Raw genomic sequence first — 11423 nt, 5'->3', positions numbered from 1 at the left:
TCCACGGAGGAAAGGCCAGGGCTTTACGTGTGCGAGTCACAGGAGGGAAACTGAAGCACAGAGAACGCTTAGGTGACACTGAAACATGGATTCTGAAACTCAAGGTTCCTCCTAAGAACACGTTAGCTGGGCAGGCTCATGCTTGGGCACCTAAAAAGAACAAATGCAGCCTAACCGGTTTGGCTCAGTGGATAGAGCGTCGGCCTGCGGACTGAAGGGTCCCAGGTTCCATTCCGGTCAAGGGCATGTACCTTGGTTTCGGGCACATCCCCAGTGGGGAGGTGTGCAGGAGGCAGCTGATCGATGTTTCTCTGTCATCGATGTTTCTAACTCTCTGTCCCTCTCCCTTCCTCTCTGTAAAAAATCAATAATATATATATATTTTTTAAAAAAAAGAACAAATGCAGCCTTTCAGGTGCTTTGCAGGAGGATGTAGTGACAGCTGTTTCTGGGAGTTCCAGGGGAGCTTCTGGATGGGGCTCCCTCCCTGCGGCCCAAAGAGCCCTGGGGTTTGAGAACCACTTGTCAGGGTCCCGGGGGCCTGCCAGCGAGGAGGGCTGGAGGCTCACCATGACCGGGGAGAATTGTAGATGTCTTCTCTGCAAGTTTTCCCAACTCCCCAGGGACCCTCCATGCCTTCTAGTAGCTATTAGATGTTATTATTAACAATAGCACAAAACCAGAAGCTGGAAAGCCCAATCCAATGAATTGAATGGTTTTCTCACTGAAGCATGGAAGCAGTGGATCCTAATCATTCAAGATGGTTGGTGACAAGCGAGGGCTCTGATCGCCTCCCTGGCCCTCGGAGGCGGGTGCGGAGCCGCTTCCCACCGCAGCCCTGGCGAGTCCTTCCACTCCACCAGGAGGAGCGTGTGCGGGCAGGTGGGGGTGAGCCCCTCGCCTCTCCCACCAGGAGGGCCCAGCTGCCTCCTCCTTGGAGAGGCACAGGCAGAAGCAGGTGTGATTCTTTTACCGGTTGGACTCAGTGGAGCTACCGCAGAGATGGAGGGCAGCGGTTCAGGTAGAACAGGAGAGGCCGTGTCCCACCCCTGGCCCCGTGTCACTAGGGAGGAATGCAGTCATTTAAGAATATGGAGAGGGCTTGAGCGGGGGCCAGAGGAGCTGGGTTCTAGTCCTGCTTGCTGTGTGACTCCGGACAAACGATCCAGCTGCTTTCTGGCAGCCGCATCATCCAACATGAGGGGGAGGTGCGAGTTCCCCCTCACAGGTGGGCATCATGTGATATGAAACATCAATACGGGTCTCGTTTGAATTCAGTCCCATCAGTGACCAGCTGTTCCCTCAGCTGCGATACTAACCTCACCGGGTGATGGATGGTGTGGACGGATGCACAGCACACGAGAGCACGGGGCACAGGGAGGCCGGGGCTTGTCCTTGTCCACTCTGAGTGACCTCAGAACCCTTTTTCCCGGTGACAGTCAACATCTGGGCCTGCTCTCTTGGCGCCTACTGGAGGGCTGGTTGCTTAGGGCAGAAGGCATTTCCCAGCTCACTTCCTCCCAGCTGCCCTCCAGTTTACAGCCCATCTATGGGGACACCCGGGCCCCTGGGTGTTTGTGTAGTGTTTAATCATTAGGAGGTGGCCTGTTCTAATACCATGAGCCCAGAGCATCGACAAATAAGTCAGCTATTTGCCTCAGTCTATCAGAGTCTGTTTTCAGAAGGCTTTTCTCCAAGGACATAGGGGTGACCCCTGACGTGGCTGGGAGCCGGGAGCTGGTGACTTCCTAAGGGTGAGGTGTTAAGTATCAGAGTGAAACATCTGCCAGCCTGGAAAACACACCCTGGGCCTTCAGAGAACACCCCCCTCTGCCCCCCGCTTTCCTCCTTCCCTTCCTGCCAAACCTGGAATATGCATTCTCTTCACCACTGAAATCCCACTTGTTTTCCAAGATCCATGGACAGTGCCCTCCTTCAGGAATCCTTCCCAGACTACCCTGCGCCAGACTCTCTGACCTCGGGACCCAGGGCACTGATATCCCGGCCTGCACTGCCCTTTCCCTCAGCTACTCGTGACCTGGTGAGGACACCGGTGTCTATGAAGAAGGCTCTACTCCAGGTCCCTAGGTCCCCAGAGCACAACCACAGTACCCACAAGTCCCCCGTGGGTGCTATGCCGAACCACAGGTCGTCTCAGGCAGGCCTGCCTCTTATCTTTATTGAAGAGCTACCCTGCTAAGGGTGGAACCAGTGCTGAGAGTGAGAAAAACCAGTGTTCACAGTGAGAAATCCAAGGCCTTGCCTGGGGAAACATAACTAAACTGAAGTTTAGTTCAACAAGTCTTAACTGCTCGTTGATAAATAAGATAATCCCTGTCTTCAACTTAACATACAGAAAAGAGTCAAGGTTTTGTTAGGAGTTCAAATAAAGGCTTGCACAGGGTCCTTCTGGAGCTCCAAGGAAGGAAACTTACTGAGATGCCTAGCAAGGTGACATTGGAGCTGAATGCTGGGCAGTGTGTGTTGGCCTCGCAAAACAAGGCCAGGGGCGGGCATCCCACGGGTAAAGCAAGCAGACCTGGAACATGGCAGCACATGGGGGAGACTGAGACGAGTTAGGTGCTGTGGCTTATGAATAGGAAGGTGGGGCTGGTGTGGCAGCAGGGGCCAAGGCTGGGTGGGCGACGCCAGAGGTTTGCACTTTATCCTGCCTCTGACGGGTCACAGAAGATTTTAAGCAGGAAAGCGATGCCCAGGGTCGGAGCGATATTTGGGGAGGGTCACTGTGGCTGTGCTGGAGATGACATGTGGAGGGAGCAACAGGAGAGTGGCAGCGAGAGCAGAGGACCAGTGCCAGGATCATGGACTGTGAAGCAGATGGATGGAAGGAAGATGGAGAGAGAAAGTAACAGATCTGGGCTCCAGGGGAGCTCGAATCTGTAATGGGGGAGTGACCTCCTGGGCACCAGAGTGGCTGGGTCATTAGCATGACAAGTGCTGCCTGTGGACCCAGGGCTCCCCTGCAGACTTCCTGCTGGGACATTCAAGGCCAGGGCCCACATTAGCTCTACCAGCTTCGGCTTTGCTCTCTAGCCCTTTATTCCAGATCATTAAGAGCACAGCCCTTTGTTTAAAGTGTGAGGCAAGGCCATTTAATTGTCCTAGCTAGACACCCTGCTTTACTCCCCTCTGTGCACCCCTCCGCACCCCGGCACAACCCCTGCAAGGTCAGTACCCCAGGCCCTCCCACGGCAGCTTCTTCATCCCAAAGCATGAAACATAATCAGTGCACGCTCTGAGGCCCCCTCCAATTATGCCTCTGATCTTGACTTCCAAAAGCACAGCTGAAATTATAGCCTGGCTCAGAGAGACATACGAATCCACAGGGTCATAAACCCTTTCAAGTCCCTTTTCAGGACCTCTGCGGGGGATTTTAACAGGTTTGCACCTCTGAGGCTGTTACAGGAGGTTAGCCGGCCAATCCAAAGAGTGGGACCTCCTGCCAGGACGCGGACTGTGTTGACTATCCCAGCTTTTGCCAGTTACTCACTGGGGTTTCAGGTCTTGAATGATATTTTCTACTTCTTCTCCCACCAGAGTTCCCCAGGAACTGGAGAAGCAGAGGTACAAGAGCTAATGAGACCCCCCACCCCCCACCCACCCAAAGCAGAATGACAAAGAGAAGGGTACCTTGAGGCATGGAGACGATGCAGGAAGTGGTCACAGCGCTGGACCTGGGCTGAAAGGACCCAGCCTTACATCCAGGATCCCCAGGCCTCCCTTCCCATCTGCAACCAGCATTCTAACCCCTCACAAATAAAACTTGCTGCCACTGACAGGGTATTCAGGGGGCCCAGACACTGAGCTAACAGGGTCCCTACACTGTCCTCATTCAGTCACAGCAGCTCTATGAAGTGGGCTCATTTTTACATTACAGATGAAGACATAGGGGGAGTGTGGGGGTCAAGGATTTGAAATAATTTCCCCCAAAAAAGGTAGTGGGCTGGGTCAAACCATACAGTCTCCCACAGGAAAAGGTCCTGGATACCAACAATCCCATATCTGAAGGTAGGCTGGGGTCACAGTTAATTTACTTTGAGGACTTTATGAGGACTGAGTGCGATAAACCATGGCACCAGGGTTGGTCTGTGTCAGCCATAAGAGTTGTTTATTGCCACAGATGCCCCATTCTGATTGGTCAGTGTGCTGTTCTGATCGCTAAGTGCCCTGTTCTGGTTGGTTGGGGCCTGCATTGCAGAGCGGGACAGTCATTCCTCATTCATGGTGTATGTAGTGAGCATCCCTCAGAGCTAGGCACTGTCTAGAAAGGAGATTCACCTGTTTTACTGATACTAATAGTCTAGTGGGGAGACATAATAAAAATAAAAATCTGATTGGTCAGTGTGCTGTTCTGATCGCTAAGTGCCCTGTTCTGGTTGGTTGGGGCCTGCATTGCAGAGCGGGACAGTCATTCCTCATTCATGGTGTATGTAGTGAGCATCCCTCAGAGCTAGGCACTGTCTAGAAAGGAGATTCACCTGTTTTACTGATACTAATAGTCTAGTGGGGAGACATAACAAAAAAAATAAACACAAATGCAAACAAGGATGTGAAATAAACAGACTAAATGCTCTAAACGACACCACAGGGGAGAACTTTGTTAGTCAGAGTGGTCAGGGAAGGCGGCTCTGAGCAGTGGCAGATGTTTGAATTGAGACCCAAAGGAGGAGGGGTGGGAAGAACATCCCTGGCAGGGGGAATAGCGAAGGAGTTTCCTGTGGGAGCCTGAATGGTTTGACCCAGCCCACTACCTTTTTGGGGAAAACGGTTCCAAAGGGAGAGAGGGTCTGGCAGGTTCAAGAGACTGAAGGAAAGCATGAGTCGGGGTGGATAGGGATTAGGACATGCCCTGCCTTGGAGGCCATGGCAAGGAGCCTGCATTTCAGTCTATGAACAGTGGGAATCCACTGGGGTGAAGGGTTAGGCAGGGGGCAGGGGGTCAGATACACGGGGGGAGAAGATCACAGGGGCTGCTGGGCGGAGAATGTACACACAGATGCCATGGAGGGGACCGTGGGCCCAGTCAGGAGGCCACAGTGGGATCTCAATGAGAGACAGTGCGGCCTGGGCCCCATGATGGCAGGTGAGAGAGCAAGAAGGGAAGAGACTGGAGAGAGCAATCGAAGGAACTATGCCCGAGACTTCCTAATGGACTGGAAAAGGAGAAAAAACCTAAATATCCAGTATGTCTCATTAAACAATCTTAGGATAATAAAAATAATAATAATAAATTATTATGCTATCAGCTATAGCTGGTTTGGCTCAGTGGATAGAGCGTGGGCCTGTGGACCGACCGATGGGTACTGGGTTTGATTCTGGTCAAGGGCACATACCTCAGTTGCAGGCTCAGTCCCCAGCCTTGGTCGGGCGCGTGGGGGAGACAACCAATCTATGTGTCTCTCTTACATTGATGTTTCTCTCTGTCTCTCCCCCTCCCTTCCACTCTCTAAAAATCAATGGAAAAATACCCTTGAGTAAGGATTAACAACAACAACAAAAATGTGACCAGAGAACAAAGCAGAAGTTAAAGGGAAACCCTGGAGGGATGAGAGCCCCCCCCCCCCCCGCCCCCCAGGACCCAGAATGGGGTAGGGGTGGAGGGAGCAGGGCAGGGAGGCTTCCCAGAAAAGGCAGGGCAGGGGCCTGTCCTGGAGCGTGAGTGGGCGTCACTCAGATAAGGAGAGCCAGGAGGTTACTCCTGCTTGTTCCTAGAGAGAGCTAGATCCGGGGACTATTCACCACGGACTTACCTGCCCTTTAGGAGACAGGCAGCACGTGTCCTGGAGAGAATGCTGGCTCTGGAGTCAGACAGACCTGGTTGAAACTGCAGCTCTGCCACTCACTGCCTGTGCCCCCAGCAAGCAATGTGGACTCCCTGACCCCGGGCTCCTGCCTGGCTGAGTCCTCTGGGAGGTTAAAGCCAATATGCAGAGCACCCAGGAGAATCCCCGGGACACAGCAGGTGCTCACTAAGTCAGAACTGTTGTTGCTGACGATGAGTGAGTCTCAGACTGGGACCCCAGATGGCAAACTGCCCAGAGTCCGGGAGGAGTGCCGGCAGCCTCCCGCATCTCTGGTGTACCCAGGGCCCTCGGGAGTTGCTCCCACACGGTAAGAAAACATGGATCCCGGCAGCACAAGGCAGGGCAAACCTGAAGATCCACCTTCATGTCCCCACAGAGTACTCGGCCAGCAAAGCCAGCTCTGGCTGACCAGACAGCACCCAATGTGCTCCCACACTCCCCTTCTTGAGTCCACCTGTGCCCCCCGTAAAAGGTGCCGTGACCGACTCCAACCCCAATGCAAATGCCCTGTGGTTCTGCAGCCCATCTCTCCAGGCCTTCCCCACACCCACGTCCCGACACCCCAAAGCAGCAGCCAGGGAGGATGCTTTTTAAGCCTCATTTTGCCACTGGGGAAACCGGAGGGCTGTGCGTCCCTCTCCCCCAAACTCAGGGCAAGCTAACGGAGAGGCGGAGATAGAAGTCCTGGAGCCATGCAACCACCTCATTTCTCTCAGGCCCCGGTTAATCTCTCCCACACAGTCTCGCACCATCCCTCAGAACATCAGTCTCCCTTCACATCTCATTTCAGGCAATTTCACAGGACTGAGCACCGGGGGGTAATGAGGGAGATAAATCAAGGCGCACAGCAGACGAGGAGAAACAACGGGGCTGCAGCCCAGCAGACAAAGCCGCCTCCTAAAGCCGCCTCCTCTGGGATGGTACAGAGACAGAGAAATGCCAGGGGCCTCTGGGGAGGCCACTCCTCACTCCCCGGGGGAAGGGGGCTGGAGGGGGAGCCTGCAGGTCACCAGGTGTGATCAGTGTGACAAAGGCAACTCCTAGCCTTTCCCGAAGGCTGTGGCACTGAAGTAGTTAAATGTTCTTAAGAGAAAAACATGACACAGCTTCAAGCGTCCCTAATCTTCTCCTAAGTCAGGGTTCCCTCAACAACGCAGGGCCTAGCTGGAGCCGGAGCCACGCACTGGGCTTTTCTTTCACAGAGCCTGGGGAGTCAGACCTGAGAAGAGGGGGTCTTATGGGTCAGTGGTCCTGATGCCATCGCCTGTGTAAGTGAGGTTCCCATCTAGAAGGATGGCAGCCGAGCCCTGAACACAAGGAAGGCAAGCACAATGGTGGAGGGCAAAGGCTGTGTCCAAGGAGAGGCAAATTCAAATCCTAACCTCACACGGAGGCTTTGGGGAAGGGATGTCACCTTTCAGAGTCTGTTCCTTTATACATATCACTCATGGTTTCCTTGTATAAACCCAAGTGCTGTTTTGTGGTGCAGAAGTCTGGTGTTGCCAACTGCATGAAAAATCGCAGGACAGGGAAGTCCCTCCAAGCCCCCCAACGCTGCCCGGTCCCCAGGCTGACCACCCTGTCCCGGGACAGGCTGTACTGATTTAAGGAGCAATGTATATCCAAGTCCAATTAAATCCTGAGTCAAAACACCCACCCGAATAAATGCAATTCACTGCTTATCAGTCACTTGGAATTTTATCTTGATGCAAATAAGACCACAATTGCACGAGCTTCCACTCCTAGTATAATTATGGTGACGCTCCAAGTTAGAGCAAGAGCCTCTGCAGTGAATGAAGGAAGACCTCCTGCCAGGCATTGGAGGGTCCCGGCCCCACACTCTCATCCACGGCTCTGCTCGCCCTGGACTCCCCCTTTTGGAAGATTTCATCTGGTCCTTCAGCTCTGGGCATTCTCAGCCCCTGCCCCAGCACCCTCCTCTCTCGCCCTCCTCTGGGGGCAGCGAGGCTGAGAGCAGGCTTAGCTCCAAGGTGCAACAAGGATGGACACCCTTGTCTCAGAGAGGTCTGCCCCACGCAGTAGTAGGGGCCCTTGGTCTGGGTCTGCACACACCAGAGGTCTTGGGTGAGAACACCACTCCTGACAGAACCAGCACAGGGTGCCACCTGTCACTGCACATATCAGAGGCAAAAAGTTCCTGGGGTCCCTGCCCTGCATGGATGAGCTACACTTGTGAGCCACACTGTTTACTCTGCCCTCCAGTGTCAGACAAGACCACTGACTCACCGGAACTCAGGGACTTTAGGATCAGCTGGTCTGACCCCACAGATGAAGAAATGAGGGGAGGGGGGACATCGAGACCAAGATGTTCGATGGGGCAGAGCCAGATCTAGGACAAGGTCTCTTGGTTCCCAGGGCACTGCCTCCCTTATTACATGGGCTGTATCCATAATAATCACCAAAGAGATCACGTGTGCTCTCATGCAAGTTACTAGGCTTCATGCTTTCCAAACACTGCGATGACCTTGCTCCCAGAAGCCTGGAGGACAGCGAGTGGTCCCTGGGCCACTAGCTATCTCCCTGGGCCTCGATGTCCTCATTGGCAAAGTGAGAGGGCAGCTCCTGATGATTCTGAAGGCCTCTCCCCCGGCCTTGCATCCTCAGCTTCCCACTGGACTGCCCTGGGAGAGGCAGCCTTGGGAAAACACTCTCCCAGGCGCGGTGACCTTGAACAGAAACTCCAACTGGCACAGCTGTGCAGCAGGACAATCTAAAGGTTACACTGTAACCAGGACACCTCTCCACAGGCCCGTGTGAGGGCTGCCTTACACACCGGGCTCATTTCAATCAGCTCTTACATTTCAGCAACAGAAATCCGGGCTAGGCTGCTCTTCAGAAGTGACAAAGGATATTAAAGGGAACAAAAGAAAATCCCAAAGGGATGATGAGATAAGCGGGCCTATTTGGACACTTGGGTAATGTTTCCAAAGGATCTTTCAAATCATCACCGACAGGAAAGGAAACCGCCTGCGTTTTATTATGACAACAGGTTCCCAATGTAGGGCTGCAGTTAGCCCCCAGGGGTACTCCCCGTCCTTCCGGCTCTCAGGGCACCGGTGAAAGTCTCCGGAGAGCTGGCACCTCGAGTTGTGAGGGCTTATTTAGGGCTTCTCTCCCCTCTATTTGACTTCAAGTTTCTTGAGAGCAGGGAGCAGGGACTATTTCCTATTCATCTTTGGATCCCCAGAGCCTATGCATAGTAGGTGCTCAGTAAATATCGGCATTTTCTATTTCTGTCACATATCAAATCTCAGTCCAAATGTTGAAATGCAACTGACCCATAGGACTGTTTAAAAATTCCTTAACCTATTCAGTCACTATCTGCTCACTCTCCCCCCAGAGGAGCTACTAGAGCCCATCAGTCAGATTGGGTGGCACAGCTCCTGGCATCCGAGAGGTATATAGGAAATATGTAATAAATTACATGATACAGAGTTGGCTAAATAATGGGGGCTTGGCATTAAGTACATCATAAAATGATAGTCACTAATGCAATTCATATATTTTCTGCTCTCATGGGCATATGGTAGAATTGTACTTCTCTTCAGCTTTGAATTTAAGTGTAGCCATGGGACTTCCTTTGGCCAATGACAAGCAGGTGGAAGTTACAGGGGCTATTCCAGCAGGAGCTTTAGGAGAGAGTATGTGGCTGACCACTCTCCCTTTCTCTTTGCCATGGGGATTGTCAATGCTTTAAACAGAAGTCCCTCTGACACCTGGGTCCTAGAGTGAAAATGATGTACATACAACACAGCCTTCTACTGGTCTGCAGTAGCCATTCATGGTGGGGTTTTTTTTGGAATGTTTGTTACACAGCACAATGTATTCTACCCTGACTGAAGCAAAGACTTGCCCAGGTACCTGGATTAAAACACATGATGTTCTTTTCTGTTGCAGGGCACAGGTGCAGTCAGAGTCTGACTTGGGCGTGGGAGCCTATGGTTTGGGTTGCTGGGGGTTAAGCATCCCGTTTTGGCCTTCTTCTTTGACCTCTCATTCTTGCTTTCATACCGCTAGACATCTTCTCACCCATACTTTGAACAGCCACCAAGTCTACAGATTACTTTGAAACAATTATTGAAAAGGCTACATTTTTTGGAAAATGTACTTTGGAGAGTTGGGGGAGTGGCTGTGCTCCCTGCCCCCCAACTAACCCACCCCTCTCTCCTCTGCATATTCTAGCAGGGGCTCTGCCAAAAAAAAAAAAATAACTGGGTTAGGGACCTGCTGCCTCAGCTGTACCTCTAGAGCAGAGGTTCTCAACCTGTGGGCCGCGATCCCTTTGGGGGTCGAACGACCCTTTCACAGGGGTCGCCTAAATGCATCCTGCAAGATATATATTTACATTACGATTCATAACAGTAGCAAAATTACAGTTATGAAGTAGCAATGAAAATAATTTTATGGTTGGGGTCACCACAACATGAGGAACTGTATTAAAGGGTCGCGGCATTAGGAAGGTTGAGAACCACTGCTCTAGAGTGTAACCTGGAACAAAGTTATCAAGTTGGGCAACATTAGGAAGTAGACGCTCCTGATCCTCGTGGGGCCACTACACTGCTTTCTTTCTTTCTTTTCTTTTTTTAAGTGAAAACACTGAATGGACAAGAAAGGAGACTCCACAGACTGTTCTTTCTCTTCTCTTTACAAGCCCCTGGGAGAATTCCTTTGTGGCTGAAGGTGCAGCTGGTTTGCTTCCTGTCAGCACCGGCCCTCTGTTCAGCACAGGTGGCCCCTGCCCACCCAGTCCACAGGAAGCAGCTCTTACTTTAAAAGGAAGCCAACGATTCCAGCAGAAAAGAGGCCCCTGGGAAAGGCCAATGCAGTAATTATTACCCTGTTACCTCGGAAATAGAGATTTGCCTCTAAGGTTCCTTTTATGAGCTTTAAATGAAAGGGACGTTCACTCCCGCCTGCTTTGCTCCACACAAGCAGGAGGGGAAAGAAAACAGAATGGAGATCACTGGTGCTGGGTACCATGCTAGAGGCATTTCTTTGTCCCCAGAAAATGAGTATAACCCTTGAGTGCAGGACTAAGAAAATGCAAATGCAAGGAGAATGAGAGAGGAAGGACCCAAGCAAGGAAAGATGAAGACAAAATAGTATGGGAGAGATCAGGATGGGGTGGGGGAAGTAAGGCAAAGTTCATTTTCACTTAGGTCAGTAGGAAGCTCAATGCTCAAATATCCAACCATGTAGCACCTATGGCTAGTTTATCTGTATTCTCAATTTCCTCCCTTTTCTACATGTCATATTCTAACTCACACTTCCCCTGGTTCTTGTGCTTTCCTTTAATACACAATTATTCTTTCATTACATATGGTTACTCTAAGCTGTTATGGAAAGAAGAGGGCTTGTTAATTAATTGACTGTAAAGAAAAGAGAGGCCAGGGGATCGAGCCCAGGGAGCCCTGGATGACTTGGCAGGTCTGAGGAATCATCAGAATGTTTTATTTTTATTCAGTACTTTACAGAACAGGCTCACCACCTTTACCTCGTGCACATCTCACAGTGGTCCCCTATCCCCCTGGCCAGGTAGCAGAGTGTATCCACAGGTTTTGGAGACCAAGCCATGGA

General features: G+C 51.8%; 1 protein-coding gene across 9 annotated transcripts in view; it reads right to left on the bottom strand.

Annotated features, from left to right (window-relative positions):
• NAV2 (neuron navigator 2) overlaps positions 1-11423 on the bottom strand; it is a 365341-nt gene that overhangs the window by 92733 nt on the left and 261185 nt on the right. The window lies entirely within an intron of this gene.

Source organism: Myotis brandtii, unplaced genomic scaffold, assembly GCF_000412655.1.
Source record: "Myotis brandtii unplaced genomic scaffold, ASM41265v1 scaffold293, whole genome shotgun sequence".
Taxonomy (NCBI): domain Eukaryota; kingdom Metazoa; phylum Chordata; class Mammalia; order Chiroptera; family Vespertilionidae; genus Myotis; species Myotis brandtii.
Note: the sequence above shows the minus strand (reverse complement) of the source record. Positions and strands in the feature narration are given on the sequence as shown.